Here is a 14616-nt window from a genome sequence, read left to right as displayed (position 1 = left end):
AAGAGATTTAGATTCCTTATGTAACCTTCAATTTTTTTTTAATATTTATTTTTTAAGTATATGCAAATTATGTAAAATATTCATGTTTAGTTATTATTAATATCTAAAAATAAGTATATCTATGATTGGATTTATTTATTTATATTTATCTTTGATTATTATTTTGTGTAATAGTTAGTAGTATCTGTTATTATTAATAGATTGATGTTAGCCCTGAAATTGGCTGTTTACATTTGTTATTTGATAAAGTGTAAGAAGTAAATAAGTTATTAAAAACACACTGATTTTAAAACTGTAGTAATAGCTGTGTTTTACAATTTTTGCAGGTTCATGATGTGAAAAAGAACTTTTATAAAAAGTTTTTATACGAGCCATTTCCTGTTGAATCTAGCTTACTTTCTGTTTTACCTGATCATTTAAATGCTGAAATTGTTGCTGGATCTATTAAGACTCGTCAAGAAGCATTAGATTATCTGACATGGACTTACTTCTTTCGTAGATTATTACAAAATCAATCTTATTATGGTTTAGAAACACTTGAACCAAAAGATATTAATATGTTTTTATCATCTCTTATTGAAAAATCATTAAACACACTTTCTGATGCTCATTGTATTTATTTTGAAGAGGTGAGTTGAAACTTATTCCTTTTTTTAAAAAGATGCTATATTATTAAATAATGTTTATAATTTTTATTTCTAATATTTTCAGGGAAGTTGGATTAATCAACATATCATAAGTTGTTACTCTGCAAAATATATATTTTTTTATTTTTATACATAAAATATATATTTAAATATTTATTAAATATACATTTTTATTTACTTTTTTGTACTTAAAAGATTTGTAGTAAGTACTAACATTTCTCCCAGTTTTCTTTGTTCTAGCAGTTCAGAATTTTTGGTACCTTAATTATATACCACTTTTTTGTCAAACCCTTTTATATACTAAAGGATTAAAATTAAAATTGAGCAGTCACAAATCATAATCCTCCTCTTATAGCAACCATTTTAATAAATGTTTGCTTATTTGTAGCAACATTCGTACAGCAGAATGTAAATGTTTGTATTTGACATGAAATTTAAATTATTATAATAAAATTTTTTAACTATGACAACTAATTGCATTTTTTTACTGATTTGTTGTATGAAGTCTTATTTAGTTGGATGGTTTTGTTTGAGAATTACAAAAAAATTGTCTGATATCCAATTGTTTTAAAATTCTTATTTCAAACTATTCAATTAACTTATCCTAATATAATGCATATTTAGGATTTAATTACCATTATTCAGGTTTTCTAGATAAAGATTTTTTTAGAAAATTTAATATGAAAAATAACAGATTTATATTAAAATTCTGTATCATTAAGAGAGAGGTAGTACGAAATACTTACGTACTACCTAAATAAAAAGAAATGTAGGAAAAGCACTAGTTGAGATCTAATTAGAATTGTTTATGTTCCTTAAAATATGATACAGATAATTATTAGTTCTTATTTATGGAAACCTTATATTATATTGCTATATATTATATGGAAATCTCATATTTAGTATCACAGCTGAAGCAAGAAACTGAATCCATTTTGTTGTAAAATTGTAGCAATAAACCATTATTTTAATTATCATTTCATTTCAGTTATCCATTATTTCATTTATTTTTATCGGTTTATTTATTATTTTATTTATTTTTATCCGTTTATCAACTCTCCTGTCATTTTCAAATCGCTATTTTACCTCATCGTAACAGGCGATGAGATATGAGTTAAATTTTTAACATGGAAACAAAAGTTTAATCAGTGCAGTGGGGGTATACCAGTTCTCCTTGAAGACCCATAAAGGCCCGTGAAACACATACTTCAAAAAGGCTAATTGCATTAGTTTTTTGGAGCCATAAAGGTGTGATCTTGGTTGATTTTATGAAAAGAGGCATGGCAATTAATACTGAAACTTACTGCGAGACATTGAAGAAATTGAGAAGGGCTAAACAAAACAAAGTGGCATTCTGAGTTTCAGCATCGTTTTCCTTCATTAGTGCATACTGCAGTACGCATTCAATGCCAAATCAACAGTTTCAAATGGGAGTCCATCCTCCATCCTCCATACAGCCCTGATTTGGCTTCCAGTGATTATCACTTTTATCTGAAAATGAAGAAATGGTTACTGGAAGCAGCGTTTTGAAAATGACAAGAGTTGAGAAATGATGTTAATACTTGGCTTAATTCACAGATGGCAGAGTTTTGTGACAAGGGTATACAAAAACTTGTTTACAGATATGACAAGTGTCTTAATTTGGATGGCAATTATGTAGAAAAGTAGCTATAAGATGTACTGTGTGTAATAAATTGGTTTTTAAGTAACGAATATGAAGTTACTTTCTGATTAGCCCCTCTTGTATTTACATTATTTTACAGACAGGAAATATTTAAATTAATATATTAATTAATGTACTAGAATTATAAGAAATCACACAGATAGATTATAGGTAAATTAATGTCACTGTCAATTCGTAGACATTGACATAAGAATAGCCATCTGTGCCAATGTATGCCACATAGAGAAAAATACTTTTTTCAACACTTAACAATATAATTACCTCCGAAAGTCAATATTTTGTTTTTAAAGAAGATTAGCTAACAAAAACTGTACTAAGATACATACATAGACTATTTTTATGATATTTAAAATGAGAGAACCATTATGAAGAGGCTAATTTTATTGCATGTAATTCAATAAATAAAAAAAATACCATCTAAATATAGTTTTTATTTATAAAAATTTAATTTTAATGCTCATTAGCTAATGTTTTTTTAAGAATATCTAAAATCATTATTGAAAATATTTATAAAATTTTAAGAATAATGAAATAATAAAAATAAGCATTTTGTTTGTCAAAACTATGTCAAAACTTAAAATATCTAATTTTTAAATTTTATAAAATCAGTGGATGAAATATAAAAATATAATTTAAAAAATTTATTCTGAATATGCACAATCTATACTCCAATGAGAGATAAGAGCATGGGGTGGTGTTTTTAACATACACTTTAATAAAATATTTTAATACAAAACAATATATTTAAAGCAGCACTTGGAAAACCAAGATGTTATCCCAGCAACAAACATTTTAATGAGTACAATGTTATTACAATCAAACAAATTTATTTAAAAGATTTGGTAATCTATATAAATGAAAGTACACACATTTTTCATTTTTAATACTCATTATAACACCGCTTATAATTTATGAACTTAATGTAACTATGATGTTCCTCACACTGATTTAATTTTGTGCAGAAGACGATTTTCTTAATTTAAAACAATATAATAAATCTTATCCCAGAACAATTTGTTATGCACTTGATATAATATAATATTTATATTATTATTATTTATTTATATTATTGATATAATATTTAAGTTTATAATATCATCCATTTACATGATTTACTTTATTAAATGCATAAATCACCTCTTTTCATTGTACTTCATGTAAACAGTAATTGAATATGCAATATTAAACATTTTTCCCTCTTTTTTAAAGTAGATACTTGTTTTTCTCTTTTTGTTACTTGAACTACACTTGTTGCTGGCACTCAAGGTCTGCTTTACTGGCAATGCCCATATTGTCAAAGAGATTATTTTTAATATTATTTTCTTTCTTATTATAATATATTGTTAATTATTGTACATGTAGTATTATAAAATGTGGCAAATAAATAAATAAATAAAAATTGATATCCTGTTTGGTTGGGGTTTCTCATGGTTGGATGTAACTATAGCTCCACATAAGTAGGTTTTCGAGATCTTATATTTAATATTAGAACATAAACTAAAATTTTATAATTAATAGGATTTTTTATTTAAAAATTGTTTGTCAGGAATGCTTGGCTATTATACATTAAAAGATCTTAGATGGATGCAATTTTATGTAGATTCTCTCAACTTATAGTCAGACCATAGTTCTTTTTTAGAGTGAAGTTAAATGACATTTCAGACCAAATTCTGTAGAAGAAAAGTTCAGGATACCTCAGTTTCTGAATTTATTTTGTTGCAGTTTATTAATAATGTTTTATAAATTTCATTAATAAATTATAATTTTAGAGTTTTTCATAATTTTTTTCTGAGAAGAAATTTCTTAAGAGCAAAATTTAAAGTGTATATAATGTTACACATAAATAAAATTATGAAAAAAGAAACTTTATAATGTATGTAAAGTTTTTTCTTTTTAGTAATCCGAGGAAAAAATGAATAAAACTTAAAAAGAGACATTACCAAGACACATAAAGTAGTAATAATAATAACAATAATTATAATAGCATTATTAAAACGAATTAAATATTCAGTTAGATCAACATCTTTATGTAGTTATCAATATTGTCATTTTTGTTTTTATAGTGTTATTTTTTTTAGGATGGAAGAGGAGTGACTGCTACATCAATGGGTCGTATTGCATCATATTATTATTTATCACATTTAACAATGCTACATTTCAGATCACATTTAAACTCGTGACTAACTCTCGAACAATTGCTAGAAGAATTTTGTAATGCATTTGAATATAGTCAACTTCCCGTCAGGCACAATGAAGATCAAGTCAATGGGTAAATCAGTTGAATTTTTATTTATTTTATTAAAATACTTTTGTTTTTTTAAAAATTACATTGAAATGCATCAAGGGTGTGTTTTGATACCTACATTGTTTTGCTGGTCTCATTGGCACTGATGCCTTGCTCATATTTTACTGTGGATCTCAACAGATTTTCATAGAGTGGAGGGTATATTGCCTACAGACTAAATCTGATCTGAAGTTGTTTAGATGGTAAAATGTCAGGATCAGGATGTCCACTTTGCAAACAAAACTACTGTGCATGGAAGTGATTTCTAGTATAATATAAATCTGAAAATATTTTATAATATTGTATTATTTTATATACTTAATTATAATACTGTTCAGCTTCATTTAATAAGAATATATTTCAACATTTTTTGTTATTCTTTGAATTTCACTTGTTATGAGTAATCAGTTAAGTAATTGCTTATTTTAGAAATTTTACTATTATTAGGTTAGTTACCTTATTTACTTAACTATAAATTACATTCACAACATATTTAAGTTTTCATGGATTAATTTAGCTTGTGACAATGTTTGTTTTGTTTGAAATGTTGCTATGATAACTATTTTAGATCTAAGGTTTTTGACAAGCACATATACCAGATGTTCATTTGAAAAGTTAACGCATTTATTAAACAGCTATTAGTCCCATTGTATTTTTGTTTGTAGGCATGTATATCATTCTTGGGGAAACTTTTTTAAAATTATTTTTGTAGGGTTGGAACCCAGCCCTTTGCTACACCTACCTCAACTCAAAAATCTTAAATGGCATTGATAACATTTAACTACATTAATTGACAACCCGAAAAAAATAATGAATTTTGGTGAAAAGAAAATTAAAATTCGCCTACCCCTTCGCTCGGTAGGTGTGAAAAACCATTTGGGGTTGTACTTTTTTTAAATTTCAGTTCAACAAAAATAACTATAAAATTACGTGATATAACTTAAACCATTTGAAGTAATCATAATCTGTGGATTAAAACTGTGAAAATTTTTTTAAAATGAGACTATGTAGCTTGTGACACCTCATTGGAAAGCCCTTTGAATAACAAGTAATTCGGTACAAATAAAATAAAAATTGGTTCACTGGTATTGAAGTTAACTATTGGTATCACTAGTATTGAAGTTCCAGGAGGGACAATTTATGTCCCTCCTGGAACCTCAAGAACGGTATTGCCGGTTTCAGCAGGACGGCGTCCTACATGCCACACGTCTCAAGAAACCATGGATTTTCTGCAAGAGTTCTTTGATGATCAAATAATAAGCAAGGACTTATGGCCTCCAATAGGAGGCCAATAGTGAGGTCAGGAGACCTCACATCTCCTGACTACGTTTTGTGGGGCTATATTAAGTCCGAGGCCTTCAAAAACAATCCTCACACTATTGATGAACTTAAAGTCAATATTACAGACTTAATCACAAATATTTCCAATGCAACTCTTAAAAAGGTTTCTGCTAATATGCTGAAAAGAGTCTGTGCGTGTATAACCGCAAGGGGTGGGCATTTTGAGCATATTCTTTAACAATTATGTAAGTAATAGCTTTTTATTAAATCTCTTTTGTAAGTAACAAATATATTTTTTTATTCCACCTAAATTTCCCTTTCTTAAATTACATTTAAAATTGGGTAACAGGACTAAAAAATCACTCTGTAGTATGATTGATACATAAAATGGCCTCCCTTTTATCAAAATTTTCAGTAACATCTCAGCACAATTGTGGTTCAGTGTTATGTAATTAGATGTTAACTCATCTTTGAGTTTAACTTTTCACACAATTCCAAAGGAAATGGAAACAGTGGTGTTAAATTGTATGATCTTGGAGGTCAGTTGATATGACTGTTTGAAGGAAAATTATGCATCTGAACTTTGTTCTCAGTAGTCGTAATTTCATTGATTTATTAATGCTAATCTATTCTGAAAGCCATTTTCATTTTCAAAAAAAAAATAGAACTTGATAATGCTTTCAGCCCATTATTTTTGCTGGATATGCATTGCCCAAAATGCGACAATTTTGCTAGTTATCCTCATTAATAAAATGGGCTCATCACCAAAAATAATTTTCTTGTAGAAAGCTGTTTTGTTTTCAAGAATTCAGTCAACTAGCAAATGATATCTTTAGTCTCCTGGGCTTAATTACTGTGTCAGTTGATCCTTGTATGATTGTAAAGCCAAATATTTTTTTTAAATTTATCATTTAGTGGTCTCGGTAGTGCCTAATTTCTGCTAACAGCTTTGAATTAACATTCTTGGATCTTCAGCAACACTTTTATTAACCAGTACAATATTTTTCCCTTTAAGACACTCAGGAAGCTGTACATCTTTTACAGATCATGTTTTCTTAAATTTATGTAAAAAACAGTGGTGAACATAACATTCACAATGCGATGCCTAACTCCCAGCAATTAGGCATTATCTGTTATCAAATTATGTGGACTGAAAAAAATTACAAAGTTCTGAAGTGTGATTTTGTAATATGTGTTTTAAGCTTGAAGCTTGTTTGTATGAATATGGAATTGAAATCTTATACGGTATGAAAAATACAATACGAATATAAAATACAATGTCTGACTCGGGTAGGGATGTGTTTATTCTTTTGCGTATTACTGCATAACTAAAAGATGATATATGTGGAACACAACTATCAAACAGTGCTACCACTTGACAAGCATAACTGGATAATACCTGGTAGCTCTTATTGAACAACTTTTTGTTTCTATTTTTATTTTATTTTTTTCATATTAAGTATAAAATTATGTTTACTTCTAATTTTACATAATTATTATTAATTTGCATTACTAATTAATTATAGTTAATTGTTTTTTGCTCTGGTGATGTAAGTTGCATGTTTCATATTGGTTACTAGATATAGTTCTACTAATTGATTTCATTTTGTGTTAGCAACATTTCTAATATTTTTTGTTCTAAATATTCACAAATTTATCTCTAGTTTGTCTCTTCAGTACTTTAAAAATTTTTTTACTTGGATTTTTGTTTTTCTGCAGTGAACTGGCCAAGGATTGCCCATTGCCAGTAGACCCATTAACAATGGATTATCCACACACAAAAGCATTATTGTTATTTCAAACTCATTTTTCACGCCTACCATTACCTATGTCTGATTATTACACAGATCTTAAATCTGTTCTTGATCAAGCAATCAGAATATTGCAGGTAAGTATTTATAAAATGTTTACAGTTTAGTAAATATTATTATTTAGTTAAATATCTGTTTCTTATTTGTTTTTCTAAGCACATCTTGTGGTCTTATGATAGAGATTACACCATCCAACAATGATTTTGTTAAATGAGAGTGAATAACTGATTCTTATAGTATTTTTCATGCTGATTTCAAATATGAAATTCTTTTATCAGGCTTAGTTTTTTGTAACTACTTTCTTATTTTCAGGTAGTATTATGCATGAACACCATACACATAGCATTTTGTGAACGTATTTTATTATATTATCAACTAAATAGCTTTTGTTTATTTATTACAGTCCCTTAATTGTATCACATTGATTTATTAGACATTAAGTCATCTTGCTTATTATTTACACACTAATTAAAACGAACAAGAAAGACTCATTCTTCCTTTTTTCATCTTACTTCAAAAATATCATTCACTCAATAATTATTTTTGTTATTATTATATTTACTTACAAACTGTTGCACAGACTTGAGAAATATTTTTAATTCTTATTCAAATGCGAGTTCTCGTATGTGTAATATTCAGTTTTGTAGTTGGCTTTTGTATTTTCAGGTTTTTCAGTAAAGTGAATGTATGTTTATTAAATTAGCGTGTTTATAAAGTATTTCTTTTTAAACAATATCATTTATTGCAGTGTATTAATGCCTCAGAGTTGTATTAATCATACAAACAATTTCTCTACATCTGTGGTGAGGTAACATTGAAGTCATAGAAAAGAAGTATAACTCCACTGATAAAAAAGTCATATGAACTGTACTTTGGATGTAAATTAGGTAAAGAATGTAATTTAGGTACTTAGGATGTAAATCAGGACAAATCTTGGGCTCCTCATATTTGCTGTGCTTCTTGTGTAACATTGTTGACTGGTTGGCTAAATGGATCTCATCTCATGCGATTTGCAATTCCAATGGTTTGGAGAGAACTGAAGGATCTTAGCGCAGACTGTTATTTTTGTGTAATAAAGATATCTGGGATAACAGCTAAAACTAGGTGAACTGTTAAATAACCTGATATTCCCTCTGTCATGTGGCCAGTGCCACATAGCCAAGAGCTTCCAATTCCAGTACCACCACAAACATGGAACTTAGATGAAGATGAAAATGTCAAATCTTGTGCTGACTTATCAGGCGATGAAGAAAGTGATCCAAACTTTTTAGAAAATAGATATACTGAACCCTATTTAATTAAATGATCTGGTTCGTGATCTAAATTTATCAAATAATCAAGCAGAAATATTGGCATCTTTTACAACTGAACACTAAAATAAGTGCTTTCTGAGATAAGACAGTAAAAATTTGAATATTTCTTCTCTCAGTTCAAAAACTTATATACTGTAATGATGTGGACTATACAGTAATGCAAATTATGCAGATGATAATACAAGGTCGTTGGTTGACTGATTCACCATTAACTACTCATATTGAATTCACTTCCTCATATTGAACCTCATAATTTATATGTTTTTAAACGACATCATGAATTGGCAACACTACCTGGGCTAATGCAATGCACTTATAAGCAGTTAGCATCAATTCTTACACCTGAATTAGATGAAGGACAAGTTGATCAGGTATTTAATTTTTTCCTGGTATTTTTTAAACATTCTGTAATGTTAATTATGGAATTAGAGAGTATTAGTGAACTAGTTCGATCAAATATTTATTAGATTTGATGATAAAATTAGAGATGGTGGTATGTTAAATACATTACAATATATAATATATACAATAATTAAAGATGTAGCTGATAAAAATAATACAGTTTGTTCTGTTCTTAAAAATAATTTTTTTTTGGTTTCTTTTAGGAACTTAGATATTGTATGCTATTGTATTTTACGTAGAACTTTCTTTTTTCTTAAAAGTGTGTGAATGCCATGATGTTTATTAAATAAAACAAGTTATTATAAAGTAAGCTAAAACTAATTATCATGATATATAACAACAAACACAATGTTGAACTGATTTACAAGTGTGTTAGATAAGGTAAGTTAAGTTAGATAAGGTAAGTTGTAACCATATTTTAAGGGTCATTCTTTTAGAGGAGTTGTAAAAATCATCTACAGTAGAAGTGAAATGAAAACAAAAATTATTTTGAATAATATCATTTGGTATACTAGATTTAAAATTATTTTCTCTGTAAAAAAACATCTAAAAGTTGTTTTACATCATTCGTAAAGTTTAATCCAAAATGTTAATAAAAAACTGAGTTGCTGAAGAAAAATATTCAATGATTATCGCACTTGTTTTTTCTTTAAATAAACTCAATAAAACTTCCAGTTATATATAAAAAGTTAATTTAAATTTCACATACTTCAAAATTTTACATAGTAAAAAAGCATTGAAATTGTTTGAAAATTTTCTCACTGCTTCAGCTTAAGTTTTGTTTATATTTAAAATAAGTGTAATTTATTTAATTTAAAAACAGTATAAAGGATCTTTAGTTTTTGTTTGATGTGTAATTTATTAAATTTTGTGGTGTAATAGGTTTTGACTTATCATTACTCTTGCAGGTACTATTGTAGACTTAACTCGATTTCCTAATCTACGAGTATTGCAGTATTATATTTGATTTTACTTAAGTTTACATTTTTATTACTATTTTTCCCATGTAACTAAGTATCAAGACTTAAATAAAAACAATTGCATAATTCCTGTGTATGCCAATTCTTATCTGTGGTTGTGCACAACTATGTTATGATGATTACACTGATTTTTGTTGTAAAACATAAGTTGTGTGTCACCTTATATTAATTTTTATTTTTTATTAAAATTTTCAATACCAAATTCATAAACACAAAAAATTATTTTTTAAAATTAACTGTTTAACAGTAGCCGTGCATACTAATTAAACCCCCACCTATTTTTGTTTAGCTCCTGATATAAAATAATGTAGAATGATTAATGATAGCAATGCGTTAATTGCTACTACAAAATATTATTTATTATATTAAACATTTGGACTATGTTTATACCAATGTGAATAGAAACTTTCCAATGTAATAATATTTAAATTGATACAATAACAGATGGCAATTTTTTTAAATTTAATCTGTATAGCACTTTATATACACAATGAAATATTCAGCTCTCAACCTGCAAAGAGTTACCACATAAGCAATTCACAATTCAATCAGACAAGCAAGGTCAGGGGCTACTCGAGTATCTTACGTCGCTATATATTTTCTTAATTTTTTTGTTTCGTGATTAGTCAAGCAGACCTCTTGACAAATCATAAAACAGTTAAGTGAGACTGCAGAAATGCAGACGCTCTCTTAGCTGTAATGTTATATATATTTTTTATAATAAAAAAACAACTTGAACAACCCAAGTTCAGAATTGCAAAGTAAATGAAATGACCCTTACCTTACTTTTTTCTTTTCTTTATTCCAATAGCACATTTGTGGGATCCCGCATCATCAGTTGTATATAAAATTACATATCAAAAAACATAACAATTTTTTTTTTAGAATAAAAATTAAAAGATTAAAATTACTATCATATATACAAAACATGAAGTCAATTAAATAAAAATAACTACATATATTTAAATATGATGTCAATTAAGAATTAAAATTAAATTTTAAAATAAAATAATTAGAAAATGTATACCATGAATCTGGCTAGCCAATGTATTACTGACTGAATTTATATACATTCTGATAGTTGCTGCTTTTATAAGAGTGTCATCTTCATATTCTGTCTGAAAGTTGATCAAGTTGGAAATTCTTTTTTGCTTATATATATATAATCTCTCCAAGATGTCCAAACTTTTACTATTATTATTTAAATTAAATTTCTTGATTTTCTGAATATCAGATACAGAATATTTTTTATCAATAAGGTAACATTACATAAACCCAGTTTACCGTTTTTATAATTTCTAATGTGTTCTAAAAATCTAGTTTGATGCAGGATCCTGTGAAAGTGCTATTGGAATAAAGAAAAAAAAAGTCACTTCATTTGATTTATAATTCTGTACTTGGGTTGTTCAAATTGATTTTTAATTATAAAAAATACAATATATTGGTGTAGAGGAATATGGGTCATAAGTATTGACTTAAGAAAAATATATATTTGTTTGTAAACTACCCAATTTTGTTTTATTTTTAAACCATCCTATACTTTTAATTTCTGTATTTTCTCAGTTTTTACTGCATTATTATAATATCTAAGAAAAAGATTAAACTATTTCAGCGAAGAAAAAACTTTTTTCTAACGTTATTGATTTGAATTGAATAAGCCCACATATTTTTAAAATATTCTGAGATTTAGGATTTCTATGTACAATGTTTTTAATTAATTCAATTGAAAATATTCTATCTTAAAGAAATTCTATAATCGTTTTTTTGATTTTCGCCTAAAATGTAAGACATCACACATTTTTTTATATGCATCATTACATTTTTATTTATTACTATATCTCTTATATATATTACATTAATTCTTTTGTTTTGTTTTTAGATATATAAAGTGATAAGAGAACTACCTGATCTAAAATTAGAGTTTTTTGTTCGTGGCTGTTGGGAAGGTGAAGAAGAAGATAAAGACAGAAAAATTAGCAGAAATGATAAAGGACCTCCTACTGTTCTTCATGCTGATCAAGAATATACACTTTGCATTAAAATGATTAGGTTAAATCAAACTAGGTAAAATAAATTTTTCACAAGCATTTAAAGATTTACCTCTATACTAATTAATAAAACTAGCGAGTTACTAAGAGAGTCCACATTAATAATGTTTACCTAATTCAGTTGTCTGTAATTATAACTATACAGAAAAGACACTTTTCCATATCTAAAACTTAAAGCAGTACAAGTTGATTTTAAGAGTTTTGACATACATACTGTTATTACAGTTATGTCAATTGTTGCAATTTTTTTTTCCTTTATTAGTATTGTTTCCTCATACTTGAGGAGACAAGTCTAACCCTGTGCCATCTCTGTTAACTGTGCAGAAATATGTAGTATGAAAAAAGTGCTGCTGTTTTTGGTTAGTTTAAAAATTCAAAGTGCATAAAATATTGAAACCATCTAAACATTATTGTGAAGCGAGTTCATGATTATCTGGTTACCACTAGATAAGATAAAATGATCTTATTAATAGAAGTTTGAGGTTAAATCATGACATTATACAATCATCCCCCAATATTAGTCTTGTACATATACCTTTTTAATTAAGTTGTTTGTTTTGGTAATGACAGAATATTGCTGCAGTAATTAAAATTACTGTGTGATATATTCTATTCAGCCACACACAACTTGCTGTTGAAAACAAAATTATCCGTAGTGATAATTATTTATATTAGAAACCTTTCTTTAAAAATGTGAATGAATAATTACTAATTAATTGTTAATCAATTCATGGTAAAGATTCATTAATTTTGTAGATTAATTATATGTAAACTGATAATGTCTGCTGCATAAAAAATGTATCTTTCAACACAAAACTTGAGAGTTTTTCACTATATGTACATTCAGGTTTATAATAATTTATTAGAGCGCTTATTTTATTAAGCATATCATATTTAAAACAAAGCTAGTTATTTATTTTTTCTAAACTTGTATATCTATTGAAATTATTTCTAGAGAGAGAAAAGGACATGCACCTAAATTTTCTAAAGCAGTAGAACCTGGTTGGTTCCTAGTACTTGGCAGTACTAGGAAACTCAAGAATTGCTTGCATTGAAAAGAGTAATGCCTGTTACACAACAGCTTCTATTTACAACTCCAGCAGCAACAGGTATTTTACTTTTTTTTTCTCATTTCATTGTAATTTATGTTACAGGGGATGAAAGATATTTTAAATTTTGGTTTTATCAAATAATTTAGTCATCACTAAATTATTTGATAAAACTGAGGTTACATCTAACCTCAGCTTACAAATCTCCAGTCTGTAATAAATTGAAAAGCATTTGCATTTTTGCTTGTCGGTTCATGATACTGATAATGTGAATGTTTCTTTAATTTTCACTTTTGGCAGTTTTATGTGGTTGTTCATATATATTTTCTGAAAATCCTGTTTACATCTACAGTGGTTATTATAATCATTTGTTGAATTGTAGGCTGTATGTTTAATTGGATCCAGCTCATTTCAGTAATCGATATCATTGAATATTCATTCATCTAACTGTAAAACTCTCAGTAGAATCGTTAACTTGCATTAAACACAATTAGATAGTGAACAACATTTAAATAAATGCCATAATCTCAAAAAATTAGGATATTCTTATTTGAGACACATACTAATGCAATACCCTTGAAGCATTAAAATGAAAGTACTTGTAATTGACATTTTTGATATAGGTAAATTAAATTTTTTTTGTATATAAACTGAGTAATGACAATTTCTTTTTGTTTTAGGCCGTCATGTACTTACACTATACATTATGTCAGATACATACCTGGGACTAGTCAACAGTACAACATTAAGATGGAACATACTGCCACCAATTGCAGCAAAAACTGTTGATATGTATTAAATAATATTTTGTATAGATAATGTACATAAAGTTTTGTAAATATGTTATTTAATTATACAATTTAATTATTATAATAAAAGGTAAAACAATATTTTTTTATAGGAAATAAAAATAAATAAGAAAGAGTGTTTTTTTGTTTTTTTTTTTATTAAGTGAACATGAGGTACAGTTTATTGGGTGCTGCTTTTTACTTTTCTTAGCTTCTTAATTCATTTATTGTAGAAGTATTTGAAACCCATTATCAAAACTTATTGTACACTTTTTTATTTTTGTTTGTTATTAATGGTTGTACTTATCTTTTAATTTTACTTATTTTCT

The 14616-nt window shown here is 27.0% G+C and overlaps 1 pseudogene; it reads left to right on the top strand.

Moving 5' to 3' along the window:
* Positions 1–14298, top strand: part of LOC142329514 (activating signal cointegrator 1 complex subunit 3-like) — a 38144-nt pseudogene extending 23846 nt beyond the window's left edge.
* The last annotated feature ends 318 nt before the right edge of the window (positions 14299–14616 follow it).

Source organism: Lycorma delicatula, chromosome 8 (assembly GCF_047948215.1).
Source record: "Lycorma delicatula isolate Av1 chromosome 8, ASM4794821v1, whole genome shotgun sequence".
Lineage (NCBI taxonomy): Eukaryota > Metazoa > Arthropoda > Insecta > Hemiptera > Fulgoridae > Lycorma > Lycorma delicatula.
This window is presented reverse-complemented; position numbering and strand designations above follow the sequence as displayed.